Genomic DNA, 21,772 nt, shown 5'->3' with positions numbered 1-21,772 from the left:
CTCCTTCCTCTCCTTCCTCTCCTTCCTCCCTCTCTCCAGAGTTGAACATCAGTTCCATATTTCAGAGGTAATATGGAAGAGTATTTATGCTACAAACAGACATTTTAGAAGGGCAAGTTTTCATAGATAAAGGGGAATAGCCTTAAACTGAAGGAGGGCAGGTTTAGATTAGATATTGGGTAGAAATTCACTGTGAGTTTGGTAAAGCACTGGCACAGGTTGCTCCTAGAAGTATTGTGGGTGCCACATTCCTGGAAGTGCTCAAGGCTGGGTTGGACGGGGCTTGGAGCAAGTGGGTCTGTTGGGAGGTGTCCCTACCCATGGCACACACAGTGAAACTGAATGATCTTTAAGGTCCCTTCTACCCCAAATCATTCTGTGATTCTATCATTTTGTAGGTATTCTCTGGAGAGGCAAGGAATCTTGGAGAACTGGAAACAGACTGAATCATAAAGGAGAAGATCACTATGACACCAAGGAGACATACTTAAATAGCAGGTGAAAACTGATGATCTATAAAGGGAAAAATATGAAATTTCACATCTGTATTTACAAATACAAAATCTGGGTATTTCTGAGCCATCTAAAGTTACTATACTGTTCCCTTGCCACTGTTTGCTAAAACATGAGTCAAAAGTTTGGAGGCTGGAAGTGTTCAGACATCTATACTTACATGTAGTTTACAAATATTCAAAGCTTTCCACTTATTTGGTAGGAAGCAAAAGTGATTTAAAAAACATGAAAACCCCAGGCAAAAAACCCAAGCACCATCCAGCTCCTCCTATTCAGGAAATATGCAGGAACACTGACTCACTGTTACAGCTCAGATTTTTAGCTTGAATTTGGTCATATCACCTTGGAGGTAGTGCTGGTTTATGGATTTGGTCAGAGCTGCTAGAATTTTTGTTTCCACACACTGGTAAATGCTGTCAGGTAGGTTTGAGCTCTCCAGTTTTTATGATTTGCTCTTATGCCCTTTCTCACAGCCAGCTCTGGTTGAATTTGCAGGTAGTGACAAATACTCTTGTCTTTGCAAAGGAAATCTTCTGAGAGCAGCACCATTTTTCCTACTGTCCTACTGCAGATATTCTGGGGCCTCCGTTCTGAATTTGGAGAGGTGTCACAGCCCAGCAGGGTTCACATCCTGCCTGCTGCAGGATCCAGGCTCACCTGGAATTCCAGGTCAGGATATGTAGAATAAATGTAGAATAAATTTCTTGCTCCTGTGCTGCTAGATTTTCCTACCTGTTAAGAATTTACAGGGCTGCACATGGAGACACTGAAGCTTTACTTCTTAATTCTACCTAGCTCACTGATAGGAGTACAGCCAGGTGTATCACTGAACCTTAGCAAATGGGGCTAGAAAGGACAATAAGTTATCTAGCCTGGTCTCTTTCCCCAAGGCAGGATCAACTGGACCTAACCCTCCTTGACAGATATGCAGCAAACCTGGTCTTCAAAACCACCTATAACAGAAATTTGACACCCTTCCTCAGGCTATCTTTGCCAAGGCAAAACTCCTCTAAGTGCTAGAAATGCTTTCCTAAGGACAAGCCTGGATGTCCCTTCCTGTAACCTAATCCACTGACTTCTTGCCTTATCCTCAGAGGAGACAGAAAAGAATTTTCTGCTTTGTAGCAGGCTATGGCACAGTGCAGAGCAGCCATTGCCTGTCCCCAATATCTACTGTGGTCTATGTATTTCAAGATTTTTTACTGACTCCCCATCCCCCTGGTCTTCTCCCCCCTGCCCCAGACCAAGTTTTCTGCATCTCTGTTTGCTCTTGATGCCCTCCTGTGGTTCTCTCAGGCTGATATATTGTGGAATAGCTCTTTTTTTTTTTTTTTTTTTTTGTTTTTGTTTTTGTTTTTGTTTTTGTTTTTTTTTTTTTTGTTTTTTTTGTTTTGCTTTGTGCTGGAATGCCTACAGCTGTCTCTCAGCCAAGGCACATTCAACTTTTAGCAACTAAACCATAATTTTGGTTTAGAAGGCTTTAGGGAGACAATGCATAAGTAGTATCTTGCTACCACTGTGTACTCACAGAATGAGGAAAATGTTGGAGAGTTGCCTGGCTGGTTTTTGACAAACAGGGTTGCTTGGGTGTTTGCTTCCAAGGAAGACAATAGGAGGAGAAGGGAGCTGTATGAGTGGTGTATCGTGCCCACATGTGAATTTAGGCCCTCTGGTGCTAGACATGGAAGAGGAATCTCCAAGCAGTGCAGTGTCAGAGCCAGAGCAGAAAATTCCTGGAGCTCCTCATTCAGATTGCCTGCATTAGCAAGAGCAAACGCCAAAAAACAACCAAGAAACAAAACGAAAGGAGCTCCAACACAGTGGCTCTCTGAGATTCTTTCTCATTCAGGTTTATTTTCATATGACTCTTAGTGGGACAATGAGAAGGATCTCGCCTTCCCCCCCGCTGCTTTCCCTCCCCTTTACCATGGTGCATTTTAAATCAAGCTGTCCTCTGTAGCTCTGCAGCAAATCTGCACATTTCTGGTTTTGCTCTTTCAGAGGATAATTTCTCCTGTTTAATGAGATCTGAAAATGAAGTCAGGCATGAGTTGGAGAAAGGTCACAGCATGTGCTCAAAGGTATATTAACTACTGTTGGAGCTGGCATCCATTGACTTCCATGAGGACAAAATTAAGCAGCAAACAGTAAATACATCCACTAGCACTTTATTACAAGCAGGACCATTTACAATGAATAAGAATTTGAGAGGCTTCAAGGATGAAATGGGGATGCTCACAAATAAAAAGAAAAATCTTACTACTTAGCCTTAGAATATGATTCCAGTCAAGGTTAATGGGGAAACAGTTAATGAGGGGTACAGAATCCAAAGGCTGCATTGATGCCATATTGTGTCTTACACATGTAATTAATGCTACTGACTACTGCTAAATGGCTCTACCTGAGCACATTTTCTCTAGCAGGAACTTTAAATCCCCCACACTGTGTACAGGAGAACTCTCCTGATGCTTTACGACTCCCACTAATGCTGAACAGGCTAAATCAGAACCAATTTCTTCCACTCATTTCCAGGATGGTGATTTGCATCCATCACCACCATGATACATCCATCATTCAGGGCCCAGTGGTGCAATGGCAAGTTTGGCATCAGCTTTATAAGAGGCAGGATCAGCCCTTGAATGCATGTAATGAGGGAAGAATCCCATTTTTCCATTTAAGTGGTGTTTCCACAGCAGAAAATGCTGTGGAAAAGCGAGAGCTCCCTCTTGGTGAGTGTTTTCTCTCCTGTCATCTTCCTCTTGCAATTTTTTAATTCTATTTTTTTTTGGGAAAGTTACTTTTCCACAAGTTCCAGGCAAATATTTCTGCTCAGTGGCCAGCACAGAAAGGTAAGAAAAGCATGTGAAGGCAGAGGTGAACCATTAGGCATCCTGTGCAAAGCATAAGGATGCAAAGCCCACAGAGCCAGCTGTAACCAGCTCCCTCCACTCACATCTGCTCCTGGAAGTTGAGCTGTGCTCAGGGCCTGGCATGGGAAAAGGAAGGGCAAAATGAGATTATTTTGAAGGAAAGAGAGGGACTGCATAGAGCTTACACTTACTGTCTGGTCCTGCTGTTTAAAAATATTTTGTTTTCTTTTCTTTGCACAGAGGCTTTACAGGAGGGCATTTGTAAACACTGTTCTTTCTACCCAATGCTCATTGTATTGACAGGAATTGCTTCAGCTGAACAGTTTCATCAATGTGCTCAAGCCTGTTTGTAGGTGGCATCCAGAGGGCAGATTCCACTCTCATCTAAGACCTAGGCCTATTCCATTTCTGTCTTTAAGGCATCTCCCAGGTGCACTTAGCCATTGTTTTCCTTCCCAATCCCCTCCTCCCCCACCCTTCCTCTTCTCTTCTGAATGAAATGGTTTGAAAAACCTGGGGCAAATCCTCAATTTCTTTTGGGTGAGGACTAACAGATTCACAGGATTAACCTCCAGGAGAGGGACAGTTCCTCCAGTGCCACATAGCCACGTGGCACCGAGGGCTGCAGAATTGAACCTATTCATCTTTGAGTAAGAGAGCATTTCATCAGCCTTTAATTGGACCCAAAGCAGAATGGGGTCAAATTGGGTTGTGCTGTTGAGTTTAAACAGCCTTACCAAGTAGAGGTAAATGTCTCATAAACAGGTCACAATTTATATCCTTGTTGCATTCCTTGTGATTTGGGATTTATGGCCTTTGGGGAAATCTTGGGCTGTGAGTTGGAGGAACAAAAAAAGACACAAGATTGGAGCATGATTCCAGTCTGTGTGCCTTCCCCTGCTTTTAAGTGGATTTTTTTTGTTTGTTTGTTTCAGCTTTTGACCATTGTAGTGGGCTGGATTCGATGGGGTGCCTACTCATTGAGCAGGACGAAGAGGGAGAAAATAGGGTGGAAAGAAACCCTTGTAAATCAAAATAAAGACAGTTTAGAAAATGAAAAGCAGGGTCCATGGTGGAAGCAAAGGAAAACAGAAGATTTATTCTCTACTTTCCATCAGCAGATGATGTCCATCCACTTTTATGGGAAGGAATGGTGTCTCAGAAAGGCAAATGTCCCAGTAATGAATGCCCCCTCCTTTTTCAGAGTGTCATGTAGTATGGAATATCCCTTTGGTCAGTTTGGGTCAGCTGCCCTGGCTGTGTCTCCTCTCCAGGTGTTGTCCACTCCCAAAATACTGGTGGTGGTGAGGAGCGCTGGAGACACAGCCTTGATGTTGTGGAGAGCACTGCATCAGCAGCCAAACCTCTGATCTGTTATCAACACCTTTCTAGCACTGCAAAACCCCACACTTTGAGGGCTGCTATAGGAAAAGTTAACTCCATCTCTCCAGACCCAATACCAATCTCCACTTCAATGAGAGCCAATCTGCATCCCTACAAAACTACACCAAGCCAGCACCTTCCTGTGTGCCATCCCCACTGGTTTCTTCTATTTCTGGGACTTTATTCAGCACAATTTCTGCTCTCTGCAAAGCAGCAACACAATTGGAATCTGCTGCAAACCCTGTAGATTGGTTCTCTGGGTGTGAGAGGGAAAGCCCCACTTTCTTTGAGTGGCCTGTTCTTGTCCAGCTCTCCAACAGTTTTGAAGATTGGAGTTCAGTTTATAAATTCCTCCTGTTGCATTCAGAAGAGGCTCTTAGAATGACTGAACAAATCAAAATTGTACTGACAGTGAACTTTTTCTCTTCTCTCCCTTTTCTCGTTTCTAAATGTTGAACTTTGAAAATCCTAGATTAAGTTTGTGTTACCTCAGCTGCATCATTGTTTTCTGGGAGCATGCTTGCACTTTTCAGGAAACTGAGTGGCTTTTTGACTTGGAGAAATGGGAGAGAATTAGAAGTGCATCTAATTCCTTTTGCAATGTGGTTTATTTTTGTTTGTTTGGGATTTTTGTTAATATATCCTTTACATATCTACTAGTTGCAGATGTACACATCTACACAGTTGATTGTACACATCTGCTGGTGAGAAAAGAGGCAGATAAGATGATGATGATGAATAAATTTAGATCTGTTGGAAACATCACATGAAATGAAATTTGATTGTGATAATCCTCTTGCCCAGATTTTGACCCTGTAAATTTTTAAGTGGAAGAGACTTAGGTATTGCCTATTGAAGCCTTACCCTAGTAGCCTTCTCTAGTGGTTTTCCTGACAGATTTTAAAGCTTATCTGTTTTCAGTAGTTTTTAGAAGCTGTTTCAACTGTATGAACTAAAGTCCTCAGAGGATTTAATCAGTCAATGGAGCATAAGATCTGGCCCCCTCTATTTTAAATGCTGATAATAACAATCCTGGCTAAACTCACACGAGATTGAGGTTAATGCAAAACTACATTAATAAATAAAAAGCAACACCACCCCCACCTCCTTCCTCCTGCCCCCCAACTTGTTTGGCAAGTGCAGGAGAGTGCCTGGTTTGTGAGCAGGAATGCTTAGGAGCATGTTTGTGGGCTAATGTGAAAACCTTTTTAATCCTGGTGATTTTAACTTGCTTAAATTCCTTTGAAGATCCCCCTCCTTGGTGGGGATTGAGGTTCTATTGCCATGATGCATTTTTATACTGCATTCCGCAGGAGTTAGCACTTGCCATGGAGACCTGCACTTTGTCTTTTAAGCAGATAAAAAGAGAGGTCAGTCAGATGTAATTCCCCAACTCCTCGTATAAACAATTTAACCGCTGCAGCAACATACTTGTTTGGAATTACTCCCTCAGATTCAATTCCCTTTTCCTGCTCCACTTGTAAAAATGGTTAGTGTCCTCTATAAACTGCTGCTCAGCCAGGTCCAAGGCTTGCTGTGGAGTTGTAGAATAAATGTTAATCTAATACAGGTTACTGGGTCAAATGCAATCACAGGCTTGTGGGAAAAGCTTAATACTGTTCTGCTTCTTCTAACACAGTAAACCTGGATATTATATGATAGGTTAAATACCATTGAACCATGGCAAGAATTTTCTTGAAAGTAGGATTTAGTACAAAGGAAACTACACTGGAAGAGTGACCTAGGATTGACTTTGCTCTCTGAGAGCATTCTAAGAAGCTGAGGTATGTTGTGAAAATTATCTCCCTGAAAACATTAGGTACAAAAGACCCTAGGTCAGCTACAGCAAGGATGATTCAGCTAATAAAAGGCTGCATGGGTTTTTACACTTGCTGCCCTCTGTCCATAGGAAAGAGCATTTTGCTTTCCTTCCCCTGTGCAGTGACTGTGAAGCCAGCATGATGTGACTAGCTTCAACATCTGATATCTGAGATTGTGTAAATACACACTTAAAAATATATAACTTTAACACTCACATGTGAGTGCTGACAGTCGCTTATTTCCCACAGGCTGGCTTGTGTTATCCCTCGCTGCCATGTACCTCCCTGTCCTGCAGATGTAGTTTGGCACAATATTTCACCTTCTTTAGTGCAGGTTTTGTTTGTACTCAGTACTGCTGAGGTCAGAGACTCAGTGAAGCCCATTAAGGGAAAGCTTGAGGACCCAATCCTGCACAGAGATTTGGCTCAGTGTGTGCTAATTTCTATCAGCCCAGACCAGTCTCTTTCCACAGTGTATGCTGTCTGCCTCTCCTTGTTTATGCACTTATTTATAGTCCTGGTATTTAATTACAGAATGAGGGCAGATGGGCACAAAGATGAGGGGTGTTGTGGATTTCATTTTATATTTTATATTTGTTTTTTATTTGCTGCTTTAACCAGCCAAACCATAAGTCCTGTTAGTGAGAGAACCTGGATGATAGCCAGGGAGAGAGGACAATCAGAGTGCTGGGGCTGAGAGACCAGTTGAGCTCAGACATCCTTTCTATCAGTCTGAGCAGGAAACAGAGATGAGGCATTTACACTGGGGTGAAAGGTGGCATGTGAACATACAGCTTTGCTAGTCAGTAAAAAAACCAGCCAGACCCCATTGCATCATTGCACTGAAGGGTCAAAATGCTGCCCCAGCAATGACAGAGCAGTGCCAAACCTCATTTTACATGTGGGCTGGGAAAGGCAGGGTCAAAGCAGCCTGTGGAAGAGGCAGGAGCACAGCCAAGCTTTTGAGATTGGTTGGCTGGTTTTGTTTGGTTTTAGTTTCGTTGCAAAGTTTTATACTGAAGACAAACTTCCTGCACAAGATTTTGTGTTGGGTTCTGTGTACACCAAGCACTGCATACCTTAGCTTGTCTCAACCATTGTTTTTCATGTTTTAATTCAGAAATACCACTTAGGTCTCTTCAGGCTTTGCACACGAGGTGCATTCAAGATGTGAAAAGAGCCTCTAAAAACAAGTGAGTTGTGGAGTCAAGAACTCACATCTGCTTTGGAAAATAAATCCTGGCCAGTCATGCACAGGGAGCTCCTCATTGGGGTATGCTGGCCCTGTTTGGCAGCCAGCTGGATGTTTCCAGATAACACCCTATGCCCCTGGATTTTCCAAAAAATCATTGGAAATCATCCTGGACTGCTGAAATGCCATGACTGCACGGCAGTCAGCTTTTACTGCCATCACCTGAGCAAGGATGGTCCCCATGTGTGAGAGACTGACAGGACTGAGCTCACAGAGACCAGGAAAAAGAGAGGCACTGCTTACATGGCTGTTCTGCAGGGAAATGGCAAGGGAAAGATGCTGAGGAGGCTGAGATTCATGAGACCTTTGGAGCATTTCAAGCAGAGGGTTTGCGCTTTCATCAAGTGATGTCAGAGCTTTTACACAAATGTGCCTTTAATTTTTATTTTTCTTTAACACTCAGTAGAACAACTGTGGATTGTATCTTATCTGGGGAAGCGTAACAGTCTGCTGAAACCTGTGCTGAACAAGAGAAAATGTTTTGTCTGTGCTATTTTCTTTGTGTAAGCCACGAAACCTTGGCTCTGGTCCCCGAGCTCTCTCCTTCATTTCATCTTCCATATCATATCTTGCCAACATTTTGTTGCATCAATCTCCTGAACAGCCAGGTCCTCTGCTTTCTTTTCCCTCCTCCAGGGTTAGTTGTGGGGTAAAAAAACCCACCCATTTTTTTCTTTTCATCCCTGTTCCATTCTTCACTGGCGTGTATACTTTTCCATCTTGTGTATTCTTCATCTGGGCATATTTCTGTCTTCTGCTTATTCCTCATGTCCCTCACACAGGTTTCAGCACCTTTCTCATTTCTTTGAGTCTCACTGGCCCTGACAAACCTGATGCACCTGCCAGAAGTCTCTCCTCTGTGCTCCCAAGGGCTACCCAGGACACAGCTGCCTCTATGCAGCTGGAAAGTGAGGGGAAGAGGATGTCTGGAGTCACTGGTCACTCACTCCTTCCTCCCCTCTCTCCCATTCAGGGACAAATCTATAACCTGATTTTATTCTTTGGCCAGTCAGTGAAGAAATATCAGCTGATTTTGAGGGTTCATAGAGGAAGTCCTGATCCTGCTGAAGGGTAAACTCTTACTGAATTTCACCTCTGCTTTCTCTCTTTGTTCTGTGTGGTGCTGCTGTGCACTTTCAAATAAATATGTTTATGACTTGTTTGTCTCAGGAAGAAAAGAGGTAGGAATGTCTCAAGAGTTGCCAGATACTCTGTAAGGCTTTTTTGTTGTACTTTTTAAAATCCTATTTATTTTCTCAACCCTTCTTGTCCCCAGCTGCCCAGTAACCCAGACCTTGGCACACTTTAAATTAATGCAGTTTAAACTGGAAATGCTGGCTGGTGTGTAAGTCAGAAGTAAGCAACCAGTTGTTATTCCACCTCCCCAAAAAAAACCCCCGAAAACCAAAAAATAAAATTAAAAAAAAGTATGGCTGTTTTGAGCCGTCATTTCTAGCTGGTTGATCAGTTCTGTCCAATAAACCTTTTTCATATTTTACCACAAGACATGCTTGTGGCACAGCAAGAGCTTTGTCTCTTGCTAAAGGCTCAGTGTCTCACCAGTAGCAAAGTGTGCACAAGGGCTGTGTCCTTTTTTGAGTCCTGAACCTGATGTGTGAAAGGCAGAAAGAAGGCTTGCAGGGTGTTTCTTTTCCCTTTAAGGAATAATTAAAAAACCTGTGACATTTTAGAAGGCGATTTGCTAAGCTCTGCATGTTCTGTGTACTTTAGTGTGTGAACAAATTAGATTATGAAAGGTAATGTATTAGTGATTTGACAGTAATGTGGAATTTTGGAAGCATTAATCGCTAATGCATGTTTCATAATTTCAGCTAAATGATCTCAGTTGAAATGCAAGAGAGGCAATTGAAAAATTCATTGAGATTGCAGTGGAACCCGCAGATTACTTTGATTTACTGCAAAATACTGCAAGGCACTAGGAAATGTTCACAGCTGCTGTGTTTATAATTACGGTAGAGATGTGTGATGAAACGGTAAATTCATACATGTATTTATCTTGTCAAACATAAGCCTCATTCTTCATGTTACATATTAAAATAAAACCAAACCAAGCCAAAGTGCAGGTTACAAGATAGTATTTTCATTTATCATTTGTGTTAGCAAAGTGTTTAGATACCCTAACTGAGATCAACGCTTTCATGTTTTCATGCAAGCACGACCTTGCTGAATGCCAGGGTGGCAAGTTTTTTCTTCCAAGTTTCACTCTCTGTCAGTACTGTAACAATCTGCCTGCTATGGCAGCTTGCACAAATCTTCATGTTTTTTCTTCCTGGTGGGACTAGATGTGCCAGGAGAGTTGACACTGGTGAGATTTAAATGGATGTAGGCTTCAGAGCTAATGCATGTGGAGTCCCTGGCAGTTCATCCTGGCTGCACCATCAGGTTTCTTTTTGCTATTGGGGGACCAATTTATTTTATTTGAATCAAAAGCTAAGGATTTTTTGGTCTCTCTTCTTAGCTACTGCTTAGTGAGTCATCACCATGCTGTGGTGTTCACTTTTATTTCAGTTGATGAAATCCACTGTGCATGGGCTAAACATCTCTTAAAGCCAGTTTTATGGGTTACTGACTCCACTGTCAGGTAGGAATTGATGCTTCCACAGTTGGATTTGTTTTTTTTTCAAGTAATCTTCTTTCTGCTGAGTAGTCCAGTTGATGCTGAGGACACTTTATTCCCCCCTCTTCTGCCTAACGTGTAATATATGAAGTGAGGCATATTTGGGATAGTAAAGGTGAAAGGATTGGGCTCTTTTCCAATGGCAGCAAAATTGGTTGTGAAGTATTAAGATGATACCTGGCTCCTCTTTCATCAGAAACCATAGAGGGCTGCTGTTTAATGCATATTAAGTAGCGAAGAATCATAAAAAAAGAAATTTCTCCATTGAAATTGCTTTATTTGGTGTGAGGAAAAGCAAGTCTAGTCCTCATAAAGCCAGAATTCTCTTCAAATCAAGAAAATATTGCACATAATGTGAAAGCTACAATGCTTGCCATGTGTCACTTCTTCCTCATTGAGAGGTCTCTTCATGGCCTATATTTCCCAAGTCAATTACAAAAGCCCAACAAATTGATGGACAACTTCTGTTTATAAAGAAATTTCAGCAGAAGCAGTATGGACTCTAATTCACAACAATGCAACATAACTGGTAAGTTCTTTGTGTAAATCCTTTAAAGGGGCTCAGTGGGCTCTTTACCTCTGCCCCAAAGAGCTTTTCAAGCCTATCCATGAAATTATGATTGTCCCAGTGACTTCCATAAACGCCTCTCTGTAACACCCACCCTTCTGACTAGTGCTGCTGAGTCTTCAAGAAGTGGCAGAAGCTCTCATTCCCCTTTTTAAAGTGGATGGTGCTTAAGAGAAAAATGATGTCTGTGTTTGAGCTGAAGTACAGATTGAGTCCACATGGGTACAAAGAGAGAGAGAAATATTTGTTTTTCAGAGTATAGTTTTCAACCCCTTTTTATATGATTCTTTCATTATTATACTTGACTGGTTTTACAGAGCCCAAGGAAGTACCTGGTACTTTTTGGAGCATATAGAAGGCATCTTCCTTGCCTTGAAGAGTTATTTTCCCACTGGGTGTATCCACACTGGGTAATGGAAAGCCGCTCAGGCTCCTGAGCTGGCAGACCCCTCCAAGGCAAAAGCAGCTTTGCTGTGAAGGACTGTGCTGGTTATTTTGCTGAGACATGTGGCCAAGTCCTGGCCAGGTGCCACACAAGTGTGGCCCCACTGCTTCTGAGCCACGAGTGAGGAGCTCCAGTAACTCTACACGGGGTCGATGCCGTCATTCCCTTGGCAGCCGTGCGGGCAGCTGGCCCTGGTCCTTCTTCCTAGGTGCAGACATCCTGACATCAGTGCTGTTTCTGCCCAGATACAAAGATTCCTTGGACCAGAAGAGGCAGCCCCCTTCCTGCAGTGGAAACAAACCCCTCACTTGTTCCTACTGCTGTTGAGACTTGTTTATTTTTGTCTTCATTTAAACACTGCTGTTTGTAGGAGGAAAAGTGTGCTTCCAGGAAAATGCTTAAAAAGTATCTGAAATATATAAAAATGGGAAGTACTTTTCATATTAGTAATCGGTGTTTGAGAGAAATAATAGATTAATTTTTGTGAGAGGTCATTTTGAAATGAAAATATAGAAAGTATTTTAGTTTTTGTGGCTTTTGTGAAGGATGACAGTTGTGGAGAGACAAGCATCATAAAGTTACTTGCATTCTGAAAAAAGAGAAACCAAACACCAATTTTAACTGCCCCACCTAACCAGAATAACACAGCATCCTGTCTTTTCCCACATACATGTTTACTTTACCTGTTACTCCTGTGCTGTTTTCCTAATGCATTGAATCCAGGATCAGATTGAACACTTCTCTCCTGATACCCACATCCCACAGAGTTTAAGTATCTGAGAGATCACTATAACATGACTCTACATGTCAGCTATATTATAATAAAACAGCATAATTCCTCAAACAGTATTACACAGCTTGTGAATATGATCAGAAACATTTGCCGACATTGAAAACAGGATCAAGGTTACTTCCCAAGGCAGTTTATGCACTTTAAATACATAAAATTAAAAGAACAATCTGGTTTTCAAACAGCTCTAATGTACAAAAAAATTTTGAAAAAAATGCAAAAGCAACATAATGTTCAGCGAAAAGTTGGCATTTTAAAAAAGTAACAAGCAGTATTGGAAATTAAAACTGAAGTAAGACTTAGTTATGTTGCAGAAAAAAAAAAATGTTGAAAACCTGGAAATGTGTTTGCCAAAAGCATCTGTATAGATAGAAAATGCGTGTGACAATTTTCTTTTTTATACAGCCTAATGAGGGTAAGGACAGGTGAGTAATGATAACAAAACCATCATCAGATCTTATAGTGTTATTGGATTTCATGATGGAAGTTAGAAAGATGAAAGCATTTTCACCAGTATCTTAGCAGCCTTTCTGCATCAGAAAATGTGGTGTGGATGTGGGATTCAGCCCTTCCCATATGGGGCTTGGCTCTTGTCTGGAAGTGTCAGGTCAGGACATGAAGGACTATCTGACAAGATTTTGGGAGCTGTGAAAAGAGCTTCAGAGAAAATGAAATGATATCTTATTTATATATGGACAGGTTGTGGCTAAGCTCTTAAGTACAACTTGATACTCAATTCAACCCAAAGTGAAGACCTCAGCTTCCTAACCTCTCGTTTCCCCCTTTTATTAAAGGGGATGCTCCGTAGTCTGCACCCAGCTCTCCTTGATGCTAAACTCTGAGCAGCCTGCAAAAACTTTCCTGAAAACTGGCCAGAGCAAGACACTACCTAAAAATGTTTCTCCTTTTCCTGGGAAGCCTCCAAAGTGTGGATAAACCAGAAGGATTTTCATGTGTAACCCAAAGGATCTGCCTCCTACCTGCCTCTGTAAATGGTGAAGAGATATTGGCAGCCCCCTATGAGAGAAACCCAACACTCCAGCAGTTCCCAGGTACAGCAGCAAAATCTGGGTTTTTATACCCAGGCTGCAGTGAAAGGGCACAACCTTCAGTGCTTTGCTCTTCTTCATTTCTTTGTACTTTGTTGGAAAGACTGGCATTTGATACTTTGTGCCCAAATCTCTTCTTGCTGTACCTGAAGTGCGCTCAGAGCTGTAAGATGATGGGCTGGAGTGAGCCTGCAAGGGCCTCCAGCTTAATCAGAATTGTTCTGAATTGTACCAAACAATTCTGCAAGGTGTTTCCAGGATGCCACCCCATGTGGACAGCTCAAAGAGCACACACAGTCATGTGTTAGAGAGTGAAGCACAGGGTTAGATTATATTTACAGTTAAGAGAGGAATTTTTTTAGTCAAACCTTTGACAGGTACTGTCATGGTTTTGGTGGCACGGTAAAGACACTGTGCTGAACCTTTTGGGTTCTGACTTATTTTTTTTTTTCACCACGTGCCACCTCATCCAGCATTGTGAATGTTTTGATTTATTCCTCAGAAAAGCAATTCAGCAGCTTGTTCATTGGTTTGTGATGTGTAAGGCAGAATGCAAAGTCCAAACTACATCAAGGGAGATTTTAGGAGCTTACATACACCTACTCATGAGCAAACTTCTCAGATTTTTTTGGTTTTGTTTTCCAAAACAAAAGTCATTGATTTAGGAGAAAACAGCATGGCAAGGTCCACTAATTGGATGTGTATAAAAGACAAATTTAGGCTAAAGAAGAGATGCACATGTTTAGTAATAAACATAAATCATCAGTGGAAGTATTTCCCTAGAGTTGTGATAGATAGAATATTTAAATGAAGATTTTCTGAGTTGTAGAAATCCCTGATGTGGATTCTATGCTTTAGATTAGAGAGAAGGTCAAATGCTTATCTAGGAGATAAATGGTCCTGCCTGGCTTGAAAATTCATGTATTTATTAAATGTAAACAAAATACAAGCAGATGTACATTCTCATTTACCCTAGTATTTGAGAGGAGAAAAGGCAAGCCAGCACCACAACACATATTCTCTCTTGGCATAGGAAAGAGCAGAGCTGTCCTTGCCTCTCAGACAGCAGAGTTTTGTGGGTATGTGAAAAGACTGGCTGAAGGAGGACTCTTTATTAGAGGTCTGATTAATAAAAAGATTATTGATGAGTAGTTTTTAGGGTGTCTGATTTAGAGATGGAATGATCTCTGTTTAGTTGTGGCTTATTGGCAATGCAGATAGTTAAAAAAAAATAAAAAATGCTAAGGATATGTATTTTGGATAGATGTGTCTCTGTCTGTCTGTCTGAAAACCAAATTTGTGATAATTTTGGCTATTTCAAGTTATAGGTTGTTGAATAGGTGGTCCTTAAATGAAATTGGTTGTGTGATACACAATGTAATTCTGAGATGTACCTGAATTTACCAGTCACACTCAAAAATGTGGGCACCACCTTTAAGCAAAATTGTAGCATCAAGCAAATGCTTTTATGTCATCCTTATGGGGATAACATCCCAGGAATCCAGTCTGTGGTCTGTTTGATGTAGGGAGAGTGCAGGGTCTGCTGAGGCTGCTGAAAACCCATAAATAGCACTGGGATCTGAAACATATTTCCAGGCAAAACTTGTTCTGCCTTCCAGTAAGCAGTAATTTTCAATGACCAGATTTATGTTAGAGCACTGTGTATGAGATCCAGGTGTAGACAAATTCAATGTTAAATGGTCATCTTGCTGTGGCTTGATTTGAAATGAAGCAAAGGGCAGTGCATCAGCTTGTCCAAATAAGGTACCTTAGAAAATGAAACCACTGTTGAGAGAAGCTTTTAAGGCAAGTTCTTTAACTCTCCAGTACTTAATTTTATGAAAGTGTTGTGTAGCTGCAAACCATTCAGTTTTGATTTGATTTCATTCAGATTTTGATTCAAAGTGGATGCTGATTTTGGTTGCCTAATTTGCTGCATTAAGAAATCCATGTTCTGTTCAGTCTTACCTTCATACAGTCCCAGTGAGGGCTGCTGCATTTAAAATAATGTATGAACACAGAAATGAGCTCATTGCTACATGATAATATACTATGATAAGGTGATACTTCTTTTAAATGAAAAATTCTCTTTTTCCTTGGAGAGGAAAGGAATGGAGGCGTTTCCCTTTCTTCTCGTCTCCTGAAAATACCATTAAGTTGGGATACATTAGGGCTTCTCTTTTAATTTGGAGAAAAATTTTTTTAAGATGCATTAATAATTTTTCTTGCCTAAGAACTGGGTACTTGAGGGCCTGATCTGACATCCATTGCTGTAAATGCAAAGCTTTCTCCAACTGTAAATACTGGATTGTTGCTTGCCTGGTTTTCCCATCAATAGAGTGAATTCAGAGGCTGGTTCATGCTCATCAAAATAAGTTTCTTCTTTTTTGCTCTAAATGTGTCAGTTTTGAGCATCTCCTTTTAAAGGGAAGTTTGAGATTTTAATTTATTCACAGAACAAATGTTCTTCCCTTGGATCTTCACTTTTCATAAGTCTATAACAGAAATAGCAACAAAATCACCTGAAGCATCCATTCATATACCTAGAAACATTTTATGGGGACACTGAAAGACATTGATGTTATCTTTTTAATATTGTAAGGAATAATCCTATTAAAGAAGAAACAAGGAAAACTGTTATGCCCACAAGGCAGAATTATCCAAAGTTGATTGGAGAAGCTCAGATTACTCTACAAAGCCCAAGCTGTGTGCTGGCCTATCTTTCCATCTGGGCTTGGTGAATGAACAATCATTTGTGGATTCTGCTCATCTCTCTTTGCGAACTTTGTTCAGTGGAATTAGATACAACTTTGACAAATTAGAAGTGCCCCTTAGCCCCACTGTCCCTGCCACAGCACAGTCTGCCAATTGTGCCTGGTTTTCTGAGGCTGGGCTGCACCAGAGCCCTCAATGGCAGGCCTTCCACAAAGCTACACTTTTTAATAAGGGAATCTGTCAGCACTGGCTTCACCAGCCTTGCAACCTTCTCTTAATCCACACGGCAAAGTGCCTTCCCTTTGCCTTCCCTCTGTTGTGACTTGGACTCTGAAATAAATATCCCCTTTGTTTACAATATGCCCGCAACAAAATTAACCTTTGGGATTAATCGCAACAGAGAGCGGTCTGTGTTTCATCTTTCCTCATAGTACAGGTTTGGGATTAAGTAAAACTCAGCCACCTGCCTAACCAATGTCTGTTACTTCCGTTGCTGAATCCCTGGTTTTCCTCAGAGTTTCTTAAAAGATGGTACTGGTTACTGAGCTTTATATATATTTTCAGAGAAGTTGGTGGAAATTTCAAGTAGTGACCTTCGGGACCAGCATATCTGCAGTAGACTGGGTGAGGAGGGAGAGTGGGACTAAGCTCTGCATAAAATCTGTAACTGGTAACTGGTTTGGGGTTCAGCACAGAAAACCAGCACTGCTGGGCCAGGTGCTACCTCTGATTTATACTAATCAATTATTTCAAGAGAACTGGCGTAGCAAAGAGTTTCCTACTCTGTATCTCACCTTATTTTTTTTCTTTTTTTTCCCTTGTGAAGAGTATTTGTTAAATCTGTCATTTTGGTAGGACTGGAAATTAGCAGCATATTCTGTTGCAGAATTAAAAATCACAAGTTCTTTACTCTGACCTGTCATTTCTTTTGTGCCCATGCTGCTTGTGCCGATGTGGAGGAGCTCGTGGTTTTAAAGGTGTTGGTGAGTTGCTTTATGGCCCTTGTCTGAACCTGTTTGCTGAGACGGGACCTTGAAAATGAAATTTCAGCCTCTGCTTACTGGGTCTGTAGAGACTGGCCTGAGACAGGTCCTTCAGTTCTGTATGAGCAACCAATCCCCTGCTTTATTAGCAAAATAAACCTTTACGTGTTGCCTTTGGCTCATGATATTTCCACAAACTGCCATGGGGGACTATGATGTCCCTTGATCACTTACTAGAGGTCATGAGATGAACTTGTTGCTTTCTTCAGAAGACATCATCACTGAATCCCCTCACTGCCACTGAGAATAAAACTGCTCCATATAGCCAGCTTTGAAGGAAAAATCAATGTTATCTGCATTCTGTGTACATCTGTGCATGTGCCTCCCCCTTATAACAGTTTAGTGTTGTCCATTCCCAATCCTGTGTGAAATAAGAGTTTTAAATTCAAAGGTAACTAATTTTCCCCCAGTGTTGGGGAAAATAAGAAACTGGATAGGGAAGAGTCACACTAATGGAGCATTTATTGGATGCATGGTTTCAGTGGCATGGTTTCAGTGTGTGTTCACAAGTTATTTAACACCAGAGAATCCACACAGGAAGGAATCTCATAGTGCTCTGCTGCCAGAAAACCTTCAGACTCTTGTGCTGTCTTAGACACAGAAGTCAATCAACCACAAGAACCAAATAATAAAGAAACCAGACTTCATTAGTTTCAATGCTCACGGCACTATTTCTTTCATTTATGGCTGTTCTGGAAGCAGAGATGGCTTTCCAGTGATGCATGTGCTCCACGCCTTCACCACCCCAGGGTTAGCACTGATTGCTTGGGGCTGCTCTTGCAAAGGACTTCAGTCAGTGCAGCCTGCAGCAACCTCCCTCTTGAAGGTCACCTACTATTAGCCCATAAATCTTGAGCTTTGTGCTCTGTTCTGGCTACCTGTTTATTTCAGAATATAATTCAAGATGTTGGTTATAATCTTATTAAGCCCTTAAAGGCTCGGGACAAGGTTAGCTAAGAAAATTGCTTCTCCCTCCCACCCCCACTTCATTCCCTATCATGGGAGTTATGATCTGTTGGGTTCCTGTGATTATTCTCCCTGCAGTCAACAACATGGTTTTGCTGGGGAAGCAGAATGTGTGCCTCAGAAACATGCCTCCAGCAGCCTGAAAAAACCCAGGTTTACTGAATGCAGTATGAGGCAAACAGCTTCCATTAACATTTTGAAATTTCCTTGGATATTTTTCTGCAGAAGGAGCCGGGGACTCTGGTGATGTGCATCACCATCTCTGGTATTTGCTGGTTTTGCTGCACTGCTGCCCAGCGCCACACGGTCGTGGTGTGCGATTTTTCAAAAGCACAATGGATAAAAGCTCCAGTGTTAATACTTGTTGTTTTGCAATGAAACATGGCAGCTGAGATCATGCTCCATGACTGCTCATGTTGCAGCTAGGGAAACCTGGAGCAGTGAAGCCTGAGAACTGAGCTCCAGAGACAGCTGGAGTGATATGGGAAAGGTCAGTGGAAAGTGCCGGGGGATTGATGAGCTCCTTGGTGAGGTGCTAGAGGCCAAGAAGGGCATGATAAGAAATTAAAGCAGTGAGACAGTGAAAGGAGGCAAGAAATGGGTGCAGAGCCTCCCTTGGTAGTTCCCTTGGGGACCTTGTTAAGAGAAATTTCACTCCAAGTCTTAAAGGGGGGGAGGAAATACCTTTTTTTTTCTTTTTTTTTAATGATGAAAACATTTCCTCTGATGTAAAACCTTTAAGGTACTTTATGTCAGCTCTTGTACATTTCAGAAAAAAAGTGCATAAAGTACTGGTACAAAGTGAACTAAAAGATGCAATACTTGCTAGGTTTCCCATTTTGGGGGTTTTTACACATCTTTACCTCCTCACAGCTGATCTTCCTGCATCAGTAGTGACCTTCTGTGGCTGTTTCACTGTTAAACTCTTTGTACCACACCTGTTGGACAGGCTCGTGTTGGGCTGCTGTTGGAAAGGAAATGAATAACAATATTTTAACTTTTAAAAAGGATAATGTTATATCCATCCCACTCTCCTTGTGTGCAATCTAATCTTAAAGGTACTGCAGAAATTTATGTTATAGATACAGACTTCACATCACTGTGTGGTCTTGACATGCATGCCACAAGTTTTGTAACACCTGGAGCTAGCAAGGCAGAATCAGCAACAGCCTTTCAGTGTGTGGGCAGCCAGAGAATGACAGTGTTTGCAACAGCTTCTGGTGTTTTAAAGTATTTGTTTTTCTTCTTCACTAGGAGAGAGTCAATGGCTCTTGAGCATTTCAAAGGAAGGAATTTTGTGGAAGAAGTCAGGTTTGTGATTTTTTCCTTCCCAGTGACAGAACAGTCCAGCCCAGGCCTCAGAGATGTTAGTTTTGAAAACTTTGCTGAAATAGATATCACTGTGAAATGTTCCCACAATATCAGCATATTTTGATCAAAATAAATATTTTTCTAAGAATTGTTCCAGGCAGTTCCCCCTTGAATGCCTTAACTGTTTTAATTTAAGTCAGTTTTCCATGGCAGCAAGCTGCCCTTGATGCAGGCTCTGCTCCTGCAGCCTTTTTGTTTCTTCAGAGCAACATCAAAACCAATCTCTTATACAGGGGAAGAATTTACTGTCCCCTTATTCCATCAAATTATATAAATGAAATAGTGGTGATAATTATAGCTCATCAATAAAAATATGTTTAGTCATTATCTATGCCAGACTGAAGATGTAATTAAACTATACAGAGGACCTTGAAGTGATGTTAGCTTCTTAATACAGAGAAGTAGAAATATTCATGGAAGGACAAATCATGATTTGAAATTTTACTGAGTTCATTGCAGAACTTGTTATATTACCTTCACTTAAGCATATAATAATGAACCACACTCAAGCTCAGCTAAAACCTAGTGGGATGTTGGCAATCAAACCTGCAAGCCCTTGCAAAGAGGCTATTAACAGCTAAAACTGAATCGATGCTTAAGCAAAAACTGCAGAGTTACACCAGCTTTTCTGAATACTCTGCTGATGGAGTTTTGGTCCACTTTTGATGTTCATCAAATCAGTTTCAGATAACCATGAGCATTGAAGTTGCATCAAATTAGAAGTTCTGTGTGATATTTTAAGGAGAAACTCCTTGAAACTTTACTATGCTGACCAAAGATTTGCTTGGAGAACTGGGCTTTGTTCTGTTGTGAAATGCAAAGTAGAAACTCAAAGCCTGCAAAATCCTCGTGGATGAAGGAAGGTGCTCCCACTGAGCTCAAATAAAGTTTCTCATGACTGTCATATTGAAACTGGACTTGGCTCCAGGGTTTTTCAAGTCAGGAATGTCAATGTCCCTGAATAATTAACTGGCTGTTCAGCCTGATGCCTAGAGAGGCTGACCTAGAACAGAGTTAAAGAATAAAGGAGGTGTTGAAAGGCCTTAAAAGATACTCCTTGGGCAGTACAAGAGCCTGGCCAGGGCCACACCCAAGATGGAACCAAAATGGCCACAAAATGGAAGCCCAGTCATGAGATTTCACACTTTTATAAGTTTTGGTCCATTTACAATTGGGGTTAATTGTCCAACCACAGCTTCAGGTTAGAAAGTCCCATCCTCCTGGTGTGCTCTCTTTAATTCCCCACCGTTTAAACTTTTTGGGCCTGAAGCTTGTAATCCTTGTCCTTGGTCTCAAGCTGGAAAAGGATTGTTTTGTCTAACTACTAACACTTAATATGTAGTTCAGAGCTACGGAACTTGAAAAATATGGAAGCTAAAACTCAAGGCAACATTTCCACCCTTTAGAGGCTTGACATGGCCTTTACCTTGTCGAGTTTCTACTCTAAATACCTACTAAATAATAAGTTTTAATATTATTAACTTTATTATTTAATTTTATTTATATTATTAATTTTATAATTTAATAATTTAATAACAGATAAGTATCTAACAATAGTAAACATCCAAGAACAGATAAATATCTAATAGCAAATAAATACCTAACAACAGATAAATATCTAATAACAGTAAATATCTAACAGTAAAGCTAAACAGTGAGCTCAAACTGTCTGGGAGAAAACGTGGATAAATCTACCAGGTCAAATTGTTCCCACACTAGGTTAATGCACTACAAAAGGTGATTTTGGGGACTTATGCAGAAACTTGGAAACCAGAGGGCTTTGTGCTCTGTACTAGCTGTGCATCAGCCTGCTGACATATTTGAAAAGGCCAGCTTCAGCTTTGTTCCTTACTGAAATAAGCGAAAATAATGGCACTAATGATATGAAAAATAAAAAGAAAACCAACACCAGGAAAAGCATTGAGATTGGGTTCTGTTATGTATGTCATTGTACTGGCCAAAATTTATATGCAGGTTATGTGCAGCAATAAGGATCTTTTTACACTGTAGATGTATTCTGTGGGGATTAAGCCCTCTCAATTTAGATGATATGAGGGGAAGGTAGTGTCAAGTGCCTTTCAAGATGAGACCTTCTGAGATCTGAGATCATACTGACTGGGAGCTACAGAGGAAATTTGGCTCAGGTGCTGTCCCTGTGCGTAACTCTACGCAGTATTTTCCTGGCAGTGATAACACTTTGGATTATATTTAACCCAAATACTGTTGGTTTTATTTGCATGGTTATTTTTAACCCGCTGGATTCTCTGGCTGGCTCTGTAACAAACATGTGGAAACAAGTCAGACAAGTGCTGCTACAAAAAATCACTGAATGTCAGGGCACTGCTTCAA

General features: G+C 41.1%; 1 long non-coding RNA gene across 2 annotated transcripts in view; it reads left to right on the top strand.

Moving 5' to 3' along the window:
* Positions 1–21,772, top strand: part of LOC131577523 (uncharacterized) — a 155,956-nt gene that overhangs the window by 96,014 nt on the left and 38,170 nt on the right. For both annotated transcript variants that reach the window (XR_009277229.1, XR_009277230.1), the window contains exon 2: positions 399–498. This is a non-coding gene — a long non-coding RNA (uncharacterized LOC131577523). The remainder of the gene's footprint in view (positions 1–398; positions 499–21,772) is intronic.

The sequence above is a fragment of the Poecile atricapillus genome, chromosome 3 (assembly GCF_030490865.1).
Source record: "Poecile atricapillus isolate bPoeAtr1 chromosome 3, bPoeAtr1.hap1, whole genome shotgun sequence".
Lineage (NCBI taxonomy): Eukaryota > Metazoa > Chordata > Aves > Passeriformes > Paridae > Poecile > Poecile atricapillus.
This window is presented reverse-complemented; position numbering and strand designations above follow the sequence as displayed.